The sequence below is a fragment of the Salvelinus namaycush genome, chromosome 6, assembly GCF_016432855.1.
Source record: "Salvelinus namaycush isolate Seneca chromosome 6, SaNama_1.0, whole genome shotgun sequence".
In the NCBI taxonomy this organism is placed as follows: Eukaryota; Metazoa; Chordata; class Actinopteri; order Salmoniformes; family Salmonidae; genus Salvelinus; species Salvelinus namaycush.
The window spans coordinates 22,870,022-22,883,808 of record NC_052312.1 but is presented as its reverse complement, the minus strand read 5'-3'; the positions used below and the strand labels follow the sequence as shown (position 1 = coordinate 22,883,808).

Genomic DNA, 13,787 nt, shown 5'->3' with positions numbered 1-13,787 from the left:
CAGCTTTGCACACTCTTGGCGTTCTCTCAACCAGCTTCATGATGTAGTCACCTAGAATGCATTTCAAATAACATGTGTGCCTTGTTAATAGTTAATTTGTGTAATTTCTTTCCTTTTTAATGCATTTGAGCCAATCAGTTGTGTTGTAACAAGGTAGGGATGGTATACAGAAGATAGCCCTATTTGGTAAAAGACCAAGTCCATATTATGGCAAGAACAGCTCAAATAAGCAAAGAGAAACAACAGTCCAGCATTACTTTAATACATGAAGGTCAGTCAATCTGGAAAATGTAAATAACTTTGAAAGTTTCTTCAAGTGCAGTCTGGAAAACGTAATAACTTTAAAGGTTTCTTCAAGTGCAGTCATAAAAAACAGCAAATAAATGACACTGGCTTTTATGAAAAGATTCCGGCATTCGCTGCGAGCAGGGTTCGAACCTGCGCGGGAAGATCCCATTGGATTTCAAGTCCAACGCCTTAACCACTCGGCCATCGCAGCTGCTGTGCATATATCGTAGAAAGTGAGTTCAAATAATGTCTTTCCATACCCGTCGTTAATTTGATACAATGTACTTTGGCTCTGCTTTCTACAGTGATTTGTTTGTATCTGATTGTAGTAAATTGTTACAATTTGGGACGTAGAGCGGCGCACATAAATACACATTGGTATCAACAGCGTGAGATGGCACATAATAGCCTACAAAACCAGGGCTATATGTATTTTTATTCCATTCCTTTACTTAGATCTGTGTGTATCAGATATTTGTTGTGGAATTGTTAGATATTACTTGTTAGATATTGCTGCACTGTCGGAAATAGAAGCACAAGAATTTCGCTACACTCGCAATAACATCTGCTAACCATGTGCACGTAACCAATACATTTGATTTGATTTGATCGATGAATAGCCTACATTAGCAATACTTTGTGCATCATTCTTGAAACAAGCTTCAGCTTTCTCTACAGAAATACTAATTGTAGTTGTGTCCATCCTTCATATTTGGATGCACGCACGCAGATGCAACATCTGTGCATTTGTCTAGGTGGCACTAGTGAGCTATCCATTTTCATCAGTGTTCTGTGGTGATTGACATGAACCGAAGATTCTGTGATTGAACCACAAAGTTGAAAATGTAACTGTTTGGTTGAACCTTCAACTAACCCCCTGACAACACAACACAAGGTATTATCAAACAGTTTAATATTTTTTCAGATATTAAGGTTTCCTATCTTTGGTAAAATACTAAAATCTAATTTGATAAGTGTTGTTTTGTGTATTTTTGCTGTGGTCTCCTCTCCAGAGTGTGGGCTGTGATGTTATTAACTATTTAGTGCACTACTTTTGACTAGGACCCATGGGGTAGGATACTTTTTACCAGGGCCCAAGCAGAGCACAATGTAGGCAATAGGGGGCCATGAATGCCTTTTTCCAAGATGTTTACAATGCTGGCTAGCCTAAAGCAAACACATTTTTCTTAGCCCCCCTCTTTATGAAACCAAACCTAATTTGATCTAGATTTGGTTCCCGAGTGGTGCAGCGGTCTAAGGCACTGCATCTCAGTGCTAGAGGTGTCACTACGGACTCTGGTTAGATTCCAGGCTGCATCACAACCGGCCGTGATTGGGAGTCCCATAGGGCGGTGCACAATTGGCCCAGCATTGTTAGGGTTTGGCCGGGGTAGGCCATCATTGTAAATAAGAATTTGTTCTTAACTGACTTGCCTAGTTAAATAAAGGTTAAATAAAAACAACAATTTAAAAAACTATTAGGAAATCATAAAAGACATTGTGGTGAGTGGTAGTAGGGACTGGGAGGCAGGTGGCTTGCGCCATTCAATCTAACAGTGTTGCATAACTGTGATTTGTCAACTGTCCATATCAAGTGACTCAGATTCAATTAAGTGACTAGTTATCATTTGTTACTAGACTTCACTCACTCATTAAGATAACTTTTCCCCCAGCATTGTTCCTCCTTCCCATACTGTAAATCAGCAATAGCACTGTAATGTTTCACCGAGTCGTGGCTGAACGACGACACGGATAATATAGAGCTGGCTGGGTTTTTCTACATCAGCAGGACAGAGCAGCTACGTCTGATAAAACGAGGGGTGGGCTTTTGTGTCTATTTGTCAAAAACAGCTGGTGCGCGATGTCTAATATTAAGGAAGTCTCGAGGTATAAGCTATAGACCAAACTGTCCACCAAGAGAGTTCTCATCTATATTATTCGTAGCCATCTATTTAACACCACAAACCGATGCTGTCAAGGCCATAAGCAAACAAGAAAATGCTCATCTGGAAGTGACGCTCCTAATTGCCGGGAACGTTAATGCAGGCAAAATTAAATAAGTTTTACCAAATTTCTACCAGCATGTCACATGTGCAACCAGAGGGAAAAAAAACTCTAGACCACCTTACAGTTGAAGTCGGAAGTTTACATACACCTTAGCCAAATACATTTGAACTCAGTTTTTCACAATTCCTGACATTTAATCCTAGTAAAAATTCCCTGTCTTAGGTCAGTTACGATCATCACATTCTTATTTTAAGAATGTGAAATGTCAGAATAATAGTTGAGAGAATTATATATTTCAGCTTTTATTTCTTTCATCACATTCCCAGTGGGTCAGAAGTTTACATACACTCAATTAGTATTTGGTAGCATTGCCTTTAAATTGTTTAACGTGGGTCAAATGTTTCGGGTAGCCTTCCACAAGCTTCCCATAATAAGTTGGGTGAATTTTGGCCCATTCCTAAAGGCAGAGCTGGTGTAACTGTCAGGTTTGTAGGCCTACTTGCTCGCACACACGTTTTCAGTTCTGCCCACACATTTTCTATTGGATTGAGGTCAGCGCTTTGTGATGGCCACTCCAATACCTTGACTTTGTTGTCCTTAAGCCATTTTGCCACAACTTTGGAAGTATGCTTGGTATCATTGTCCATTTGGAAGACCCATTTGCGGCCAAGCTTTAACTTCCTGACTGATGTCTTGAGATGTTGCTTCAATATATCCACATAATTTTCCTACCTCATGATGCCATCTATTTTGTGAAGTGCACTAGTCCCTCCTGCAGCAAAGCACCCCCACAACATGATGCTGCAACCCCCGTGCTTCACGGTTGGGATGGTGTTCTTCGGCTTGCAAGCCTCCTCCTTTTTCCTCCAAACATAACGATGGTCATTATGGCCAAACAGTTCTATTTTTGTTTCATCAGACCAGAGGACATTTCTCCAAAAAGTACGATCTTTGTCCCCATGTGCAGTTGCAAACCGTAGTCTGGCTTTTTTTATGGCGGTTTTGGAGCAGTGGCTTCTTCCTTGCTGAGTGGCATATCAGGTTATGTCGATATAGGACTCGTTTTACTGTGGATATAGATACTTTTGTACCTGTTTCCTCCAGCATCTTCACAAGGTCCTTTGCTGTTGTACTGGGATTGATTTGCACTTTTCGCACCGAAGTACGTTCATCACTAGGAGACAGAACGCGTCTCCTTCCTGAGCGGTATGACAGCTGCGTGGTCCCATGGTGTTTATACTTGTGTACTATTGTTTGTACAGATGAACGTGTTACCTTCAGGCGTTTGGAAATTTCTTCCAAGGAGGAACCAGACTTGTGGAGGTCTACAAGGGTTTTTTCTGAGGTCTTGGCTTATTTCTTTCGATTTTCCCATGATGTCAAGCAAAGAGGCACTGAGTTTGAAGGTAGGCCTTGAAATACATCCACAGGTACACCTCCAATTGACTCAAACTATGTCAATTAGCCTATCAGAAGCCTCTAAAGCCATGACATCATATTCTGGAATTTTCCAAGCTGTTTAAAGGCACAGTCAACTTAGTGTTTGTAAACTTCTGACCCACTGGAATTGTGATACATTGAATTATAAGTGAAATAATCTGTCTTTTATTAATTGTTGGAACAATTACTTGTGTCATGCACAAAGTAGATGTCCTAACCGACTTGCCAAAACTATAGTTTGTTAACAAGAAATTTGTGGAGTGGATGAAAAATTTGTTTTAATGACTCCAACCTAAGTGTATGTAAACTTCTGACTTCAACTGTAGGTCACAGTAACAAGTAAATCATGTCCTCATAGGGTACAGCTGTGGTGGTCACTTTGTAAGTTAGATTTCATTTGAACAGCTGGGGAGCCTGTAGTAGTGAATGGTAAAGACATCTACAGGGACATATTAGGAGGCTGACACATAAAAGAGTCGTATAGCTAGTATAAATCTGTGGCTAGGTATTTTTGTAAACATCCGACTTCAACTGTCAGTCCACACACAGAGACACATAAAAAGCTCTCCTCACCATCCATTTTTCAAATGACCATAATTCTATCCTCCTTATTCCTGCTTACAAGCTAAAACCAAAGCAGGAGGTACCAGTGACTCGCTCAATACGGAAGTGGTCAGATGACACAGATGCTACTCTGCAGGACTGTTTTGCTAGTGTGGCCGATGTGAAATGGCTAGCTAGTTAGCGGTGGTGTGCGCTAATAGTGTTTCAATCGGTGACGTCACTCGGTCTGAGACCTAGAAGTAGTTGTTCCCCTTGCTCTGCAAGGGCCGCGGCTTTTGTGGCGCGATGGGTAACGATGCTTCGTGAGTGACTGTGTGCAGAGGGTCCCTGGTTTGAGCCCAGGTTGGGGCGAGGAGAGGGACGGAAGCTATACTGTTACACTAGCACAGACTGGAATATGTTCCGGGATTCATCCAATGGCATTGAGGAGTATACCATCTCAGTCACCAGCTTCATCAATAAGTGCATCGATGACGTCGTCCCACAGTGACCGTACGTACATTTCCCAACCAGAAGCCATTGATTACAGGCAACATCTGCACCGAGCTAAAGGCTAGAGCTGCCACTTTCAAGGAGCGGGACACTAATCTGGATGCTTATAAGAAACCTTCTATGCCCTCAGACAAACCATCAAACAGGCAAAGCGTCAATACAGTATTAAGATTGAATCCTACTACACCGGCTCTGACGCTCGTCGGATGTGGCAGGGCTTGCAAACTATGACAGGCTAGAAAGGGAAACCCAGCCGCGAGCTGCAAAGTGACATGAGCCTACCCAGACGAGCTAAATGCCTTTAATGCTCATTTCGAGGAAAACAACACTGAAGCATGCATGAGAGCACCAGCTGTTCCGGACGACTGTGTGATCACGCTCTCTGTAGCCGATGTGAGCAAGACCTTTAAACAGGTCAACATTCACAAAACCGCAAGGCCAGATATATTACCAGGATGTATACTCAAAGCATGCGCGGACCAACTGGCAAGTGTCTTCACTGACATTTTCAACCTTTCCCTGACCGAGTCTTTAATACCTACATGTTTCAAGCAGACCACCATAGTCCCTGTGCCCAAGGAAGCAAAGGTAACCTGCATAAATGATTACCACCCTGTAGCACTCATGTCGGTAGCCATAAAGTGCTTTGAAAGGCATGGCTCACATCAACACAATCATCCTGGAAACCCTAGACCCACTCCAATTCGCATACCGCCCCAACAGATCCACAGATGACACAACCTCAATCGCACTCCACACTGCCCTTTCCCACCTGGACAAAGGAACACCTATGTGAGAATGCTGTTCATTGACTACAGCTCAGCGTTCAACACCATAGTGCCCACAAAGCTCATCACTAAGTTAAGGACCCTGGGACTAAACACCTCCCTCTGCAACTGGATCCTGGACTTCCTGACAGGCCACCCCCAGGTGGTAAGGGTCGGCAACAACACATCTGCCACGCTGATCCTCAGCACGGGGGCTCTTCAGGGTTGCGTGCTTAGTCCCCTCCTGTACTCCCTGTTCACCCACGACTGCGTGGCCTAGCACGACTCCAGCACCATCATTAAGTTTGCTGACAACACAACAGTGTTAGGCCTGATCACGACAACGATGAAACAGCCTATAGGGAGAAGGTCAGAGACACTCCCAGGACAACAACCTGTCCCTCAATGTGAGCAAGACAAAGGAGCTGATTGTGGACTACAGGAAAAGGTGGGCCAAACAGGCCCCCATTAACATTGATGGGGCTATAGAGGAGCGGGTTGAGAGTTTCAAGTTCCTTGGTGTCCACATTACCAACAAACTATCATGGTCCAAACACACCAAGACAGTCGTGAAGAGGGCACGACAACACCCTTTCCTCCTCAGGAGACTGAAAAGAATTTGACACGGGTCCCCAGATCCTCAAAAAGTTATACAGCTACACCATCGAGAGCATCCTGACCGGTTGCATCACCGCCTGGTATTTCAACTGATCGGCATCTGACCGTAAGGCGCTACAGAGGAACTACTGTATATACTAGGCGTTGTCAGTGGAAGGCCCAAAAAATGGTTGAAGACTCCAGTCACCCAAGTTATAGACTATTCTCTCTGCTACCGCACGGCAAGCGGTGCCGGAGCTCCAAGTGTAGGATGAAAAGGCTCCTTAACAGCTTCTACCCCCAAGCCATAAGACTTCTGAACAATTAATCGGACAAATTACATTAACCCCCCCCCTTTGTTTACACTATTGTTACTTGCTGTTTATTATCTATGCATAGGCCCTTTACCCCTACCTACATGTACAAACTCCCTCAACTAACCTGTACCCCTGCACATTGACTCGGTACCAGTACCCCCTGTATATAGCCTCGTTATTGTTATTTATTGTTTTACTTTTTATTTTAATTTTGACTAAATTTTATTCAGTTAGTATTTTCTTAACTCTATTTATTGAACTGCGTTGTTGGTTAAGGGCTTGTAATTAAGCATTTCACGGTAAGGTCTGCACCTGTTGTGACAAATACAATTTTATTTTAATTTAATGATATAGAATAGGAGGGAATGGAACAGAGATGTGATTTCACGATTGCCCGAAACAAACAGCAATAATTGTTTTCCTTCACTAGACTACTGTGTCTATTTCATAGACCAACTACTTCACTTACACCTCAGCATGTATAGGCCTAGGAGACACAATCCCCATCGTACTGTGGCTGTAAAGCTATAAAGCCCACTGTAAAGCCCACTGTGGCTGTAAAGCTATAGATTTCCCAATCATTCACATCTACCTTAACATGCATTTTGCCAATATCAACACTTTAAGGTAGGAGATTTACATGACTGACTTGACTGCGGCCTTGCCCTGGCCTTCCTAACAATACAACACGATTCTGATTTGTAGTAATGCCCCTGTACATCTTACGAATCATGTCTGTTTTACTTCCTCACTTCCACAAAACCAACTCGAACCACTGCATATGTTCACCCCTTTACCCATTCAGACCCATTCAGACAGGTGAGAGTGAGAAACTGTGTCAATATTGTATTAACACTAGAGGGGCCTTCGTCATAACTCCAGGTATTCTTCCAGAGGGTCCTACTGCTTTTGCAATCGCACCACAGGTTTGTGACTTAAAGATCTTTTTGTTGTCACATGGATATTCAGCATAGGTGTCACAGGGGCGTACGCAGTACTTATCACATTTCAGGTCATCAAGTTATTAATAAATCAACCTTTTGTCCTATCTGCCATCACCTTTACTGTCCCACATGTTTTAAACAACCGAACCACACCCAGTCTGTTTCCAATTATATAGGACTGGAGTTGGAGTATCTACGTGTACAAAGATCACTGCACCACACCAACAATGACCTTGTGTTGCTAAGATAGTTCCGGTACATAACTGTACCATTCAGGGCCAGACCTGGGTTCAAATACTATTTAAAATGATTCCAAATACACAATCTGTGTTTGCCTGTCTTAATGGAACCGATTGAATGGTTCCAAAACAGCAAATCCAGCCCATTTGGCACTCCAGGCAGACTAAAGCAAATTGTAAAAGTATTTGAAAGTATTTGAACCCAGATTTGGTCAGGATAGGGTACCTGTCACGCCCTGACCTTAGAGATCCTTTTTATGTCTCTATTTTGGTTGGTCAGGGCGTGAGTTGGGGTGGGCATGCTATGTTTTTGTTCTATGTTGTCTATTTCTATGTGTTTGGCCGGGTGTGGTTCTCAATCAGAGGCAGCTGTCTATCGTTGTCTCTGATTGAGAACCATACTTAAGTATCCTTTTCCCACCTGTGTTTTGTGGGTAGTTGTTTTCTGTTTTGTGTCTGCACCAGACAGGACAGTTTAGTTGTTCCGTTTTGTTATTTTTTGTTTTAGTGTTCAGTGTTATTAAAGTCATGAACACGTACCTCTCCTTCTTCCTCAGACGAACGTTGTTACAGTACCAATGTAAACATGCAGATATAACAGGTGTTTAAAACTGGCCATATAGAGTGACATTTGACCTTTTCAGTCCTGACTGACACACAAAAGAAAAAAGGATGAAAAAGGTTATCCTTATTCCCACGGCAGAGGCTTCATGCCCATAGGGGGCACAGGACCACGTGCCCCCAAAATTTAAGTCCATTTTTTGTTTTTTCTCTGTAATACTACTAGCTACCTAGCAATTTGATGAAGTTGATTTTACCTAGCCCAGATAGGTTCCCCATCTCCCAACCTCATAACTGGCTACCAAGAAACCATTTCAGGCTATCAATCAAGTTAGTGTAGCTAGCTTGTCTAATTATCTTAGCTGGCATGCCTGCTGGCAAGATTGGTAGATTTTAGAAAAGCAAACCGTTACTAAATGTACCGAATAAGACTTACATTCTTTCATTTTTTTTTACCTAGATTTTAGCCCCCCCATCCATCCCCCCCAGCCATCCTGACGTACCTTGTGCCCCCTCAGATTTTGTGGGTGCATGACACCCCTGTCCCACGGCTATGTAACTGAGGCAATGTAACTGAGCAACAACTCAAGCCTCTCTCAATTTGTGTACTTAGCCAACATAATGCTACTTTTAAAAAAATATATATATATTACATACAGTATTTTATAGTTGTAAGTTTGGCCAAAAGTTTAAAAAAGATTATGAAAACAAAATAAAATATATATATCTCTCTCTCTATATATATATATATACAGTATATATATATATAAAGAGCTACTTTTTTTATTACATAATTTAACTACCGTTTGTGTGAGTGCGTGTTATAGCCATTCTTGCTTTACAGAGTTCTGTTTATGCGTGTATAACTGCTCAGATGGGTGTGGATGCTCATTGGATTATAGATTAACAGTATTGGCTAGAGATTCCCCATGCTACCATTTTGAATAGCTTACATATGAGTTTAGATACTCTCTGTTGTTATCATCTATACATAGTCACTTTAATAACTCTACCCAAACTCAGCGAAAAAAGAAACTGAAAACACACTAACGGATAGTACTACGAGGTAAGAGTGTGTGTGTGTCAGTTGCTAGTGCCATTGTCTGAGTTGGAGGTTTTTCAAACATAAACTCAGCAAAAAAAGAAACGTCCTCTCACTGTCATCTGCGTTTATTTTCAGCAAACTTAACATGTATAAATATTTGTATGAACATAACAAGATTCAACAACTGAGACATAAACTGAACAAGTTCCACAGACATGTGACTAACAGAAATTGAATAACGTGTCCCTGAACAAAGGGGGGGTCAAAATCAAAAGTAACAGTCAGTATCTGGTGTGGCCACCAGCTGCATTAAGTACTGAAGTGCATCTCCTCCTCATGGACTGCACCAGATTTGCCAGTTCTTGCTGTGAGATGTTACCCCACTCTTCCACCAAGGCACCTGCAAGTTCCCGGACATTTCTGGGGGGAATGACCCTAGCCCTCACCCTCCGATCCAACAGGTCCCAGACGTGCTCAATGGGATTGACATCCGGGCTCATGTCTGGCCATGGCAGAACACTGACTTTCCTGTCTTGCAGGAAATCATGCACAGAATGAGCAGTATGGCTGGTGTCATTGTCATGCTGGAGGGTCATGTCAGGATGAGCCTTGTTGTTGCCGGTGATGTCTGGTGAGGACCTGCCTTACAACAGGCCTACAAGCCCTCAGTCCAGCCCCTCTCAGCCTATTGTGGACAGTCTGAGCACTGATGGAGGATTGTGCGTTCCTGGTGTAACTCGGGCAGTTGTTGTTGCCATCCTGTACCTGTCCCGCACGTATGATGTTCGGATGTACCGATCCTGTGCAGGTGTTGTTACACGTGGTCTGCCACTGCAAGGACGATCAGTTGTCCGTCCTGTCTCCCTGTAGGGCTGTCTTAGGCGTCTCACAGTACGGACATTGCAATTTATTGCCCTGGCCACATCTGCAGTCCTCATGCCTCCTTGCAGCATGACTAAGGCACGTTCACGCAGATGAGCAGGGACCCTGGGCATCTTTCTTTTGGTGTTTTTCAGACTCAGTAGAAATGCCTCTTTAGTGTCCTAAGTTTTCATAACTGTGACCTTAATTGCCTACCGTCTGTAAGCTGTTAGTGTCTTAACGACCGTTCCACAGGTGCTTGTGTATTAATTGTTTATGGTTCATTGAACAAGCATGGGAAACAGTGTTTAAACCCTTTACAATGAAGATCTGTGAAGTTATTTGGATTTTTACAAATTACCTTGTAAAGACAGCGTCCTGAAAAAGGGACGTTTCTTTTTTTGCTGAGTTTACATGAAAATATTACCTCAACTAACCGGTGCCCCCGCACATTGACTCTGTACCGGTACCCCCTGTATATAGTCTCGCTATTGTTAATTTACTGCTGCTCTTTAATTACTTGTTACTTTTATTTCTTATTCTTATCTGTATTTTTTAAACTGCAATTTTGGTTAGGGGCTCGTAAGTAAGCACTTCATTGTAAGTTCTACACCTGTTGTATTCGGCGCATGTGACTAATTTGATTTGATTTGAGATGTCAGTGTTTTTACGAGTACAGTTATGAATGACTCTGTTTGAGTCTTATGGGATAGTCGGGTCAAGGGCTATTTAAAGGAGCATTCAGCAGTTGCTACGTCCATTTTTTGAATGATATGTACCCACTGATTCTTAAATAATATAACTTGTGAGCTCAGTTCGACTGTCGTAACCCATCAGAATCCAAACTATAAGCTTGTTTTATTCCAATATTTGTACACAAAGTCATTGTAAACAAACACTTTATAGCCTCAAAACAGGGTTAAAACTATAATGTTGATATCATGGATGGTCAGTCCTTGCATCCATAGCTCTGTGTATGAGTTTGAGAGAGGTTTCATATATCCAGCCCCATCCCTCATATTTTTACAGAAACAGGGGCGGGAGGGGTGCTTTGGTCTTATTTCGACTGCTGATTGCCACTTTAAAGGTTTTAATTTCAGTCACAGAGAGTCACAAACGCAAAAAAATGTACTGTAACTTCTTTGGCAGAAATTCAGTTAGGGTGACAACAATGTCAATGTTGTTGAATTATTTTAAGATTTATTGGTTCGTATTGTATACTATTTAGTATAGGACTGGAGATGTTTGACGTTTGTACACAATTGTTTTCTAATAACTGTTCATACTCTAGTGTGAGTTTGTTAATCTCACTCCCGTTCCTTACCATTCCTGACTAACCATCCTAGTCGAGGGATGGAGAGGGCGACGGTGAAAGGCCAGATGGTGAAATATGGTCAGAGAGAAAAAAGAGAGCAATGGAGGGGGAAATACGAAGGGGGTCAGACAGATGAAAATTAGGGTGTGAGAAAGATAGACTGATACAGGTAGTTTACACGGAGAGCTTGAGCGTTTTGAGGGGATAGCTGTTCAGACAGGATGGACAGCAGATCGATAGCCTGACAGCATTGAGAGAAAGAGGGGAGAAAAGAGAATGAAATATGGAGAAATTAAAGAGAGAATGAATAGGTGACTGACACAGCATGGCGGGGTCCCACAGAGAGAGAGAGAGAGAGAGAGAGAGAGAGAGAGAGTGAATGTGAGACTCATAGGCGACGGACAATACCATGGGCTTGCACCTCTTTACGACCTATAAAACCTCTTATCCGCGCTCAGGGTGGGACTGCTCTGCAGTGACGGAACAGTGATTCCCAGTCCAAACTCCGAACAGTGTTTCCAAGACTAATGGTTGGGAATGTGTCCAAGTGTGGATGGACTTTTCTAGCCTCTCTGGCAGTCCTCATGAAAACATATTACTGCCAATGGATAAGATGTTCACAAGATTTATTTGATTTATTTTGTTTTAATTGAGCTCCTAGAGTGTGCAGCTCTCCTTTTCTTTTTCAAGCCTGGACTCGAACCAGGGTCTGTAGTGACGCCTCTAGCACTGAGATGCAGTGCCTTAGACCACTGCGCCACTCAGGAGCATCCCCACCCATTCTAACTGTATACTGTCTTCAGACAACACACACGCGTCGAACACACCCATGCCATATCACTCATTGTAACTAATTCACTCATTGGGTTGGTGGTTTTGTAACGTGCAAAGCAAGATAATACACAGCATGAGACATAGGCTTGTGATTTCTAATACACCCCACTCCCTTACCCTCCGACCTCTCTTTACCTCCCTCTCTCTTTACTTTCCTCCCACCTGTATGCAGGTTATAGAGTCATAGAATTTCCAATACACTCCCTTCTTCACCTCCTGCTTCTCTCTCTCTCTTCACCTCCCTCCTCCCCTCTTTTTTTAACTACTCCATTCCACCTGTAAATGTATAAAAGTCCCCTGATCCATCAGATTGGCCTCACTCCCTGCTAACTGAATGGTTAGCCTGCTAACTCTAATGTTAGCCATGGGTAAATTAAAAATTATTTGCGTACTGCTGTTGATATGTGGGTACAGAACAGTGGCTAGCACAGAAGAAGGGTGAGTATAACAGATAGACTGAGATTTTAATATTGATCCATAAACAAGTGCTATGGTTGTGGATGTCTAATTGCATCATTTGAATGAAGTGGTTCAATATTAAATTGATTTTGGCATTATTATACATTATCAATTTTTTTACTGATAAGTATGCAGGCATCCCTGTTACAGTGTTTGGAAGATTTTACCAGCAAAGTGTTTGAAGGATTTTAATTTAGTTGGATGATTTGTACAACTCGATGCTTATTCTGAAGACATCATTGAGGGACGTATAGTGTATACCCAGAGCCAAGTATTTAGAGAGTTTGGCTATTGAGGTTTTATGATGCATGTACATGACTCTACAGCATTCTATGACAGCCATGTTAGGGTCCCATTAACATTACATAGGAAATACACTGAGTGTACTAAACAGTAACTCGATATTAGGAAGGTTGTCTTAATGTTTTGTACGCTCAGTGTATTTCAATAACGCTATATAACCTAATGTCTAGATTTAGAACAATATTCAGAAGTTGGCCCAACTCTCTAAATACATGGCTATGACTGTATTCTACGATGTATTGTAGTCTGTTCTGGTGGAGCCGGTTTAAACAGTGGTGGCTTTGGATGGTTGAATAATTGATCGCTAGTGGCTTGTTTCCTCAAGTTATTCTGAATGATTTTAAAACAGTATGGAACCACTTGTTTTTTGATGCATTAATGCATTGATGCGTTTAAATAATTGTACTCTACTTGTACAGTATAGAAGATCATCTCTGCTGGTATATTTTATACTATGATTTCTTATTCTTTACATAAAATTAGGATAAATCATATTCAGTAACTTTTCTATTCATGATGAATCTAACTGCAGATTAGATTGCACTAATGCACTAACTGTAAGTCGCTCTGGATAAAAGTGTCTGCTAAATGACTAAAATGTAAATGTAAAAATGGAATTTGAAACTCACTATTCACCAGTGTTGGGGAGTAGTGAACTACATTTAGTTCAATAGTAATTTAATTGCATTTTGTAGTAGCTTGGTGGTAATCGAACTAAATTCAAATTTTGGTAGTGTTTTCAGCAGTGAATTAC

The 13,787-nt window shown here is 41.9% G+C and overlaps 1 non-coding gene across 1 annotated transcript; it reads right to left on the bottom strand.

The window, feature by feature from the left end:
- Nucleotides 1-417: 417 nt before the first annotated feature.
- trnas-uga lies at nucleotides 418-499 on the bottom strand. Its single transcript has one exon. It is a non-coding gene; the product is annotated as a tRNA-Ser (tRNA).
- Between the last annotated feature and the right edge of the window lie 13,288 nt (nucleotides 500-13,787).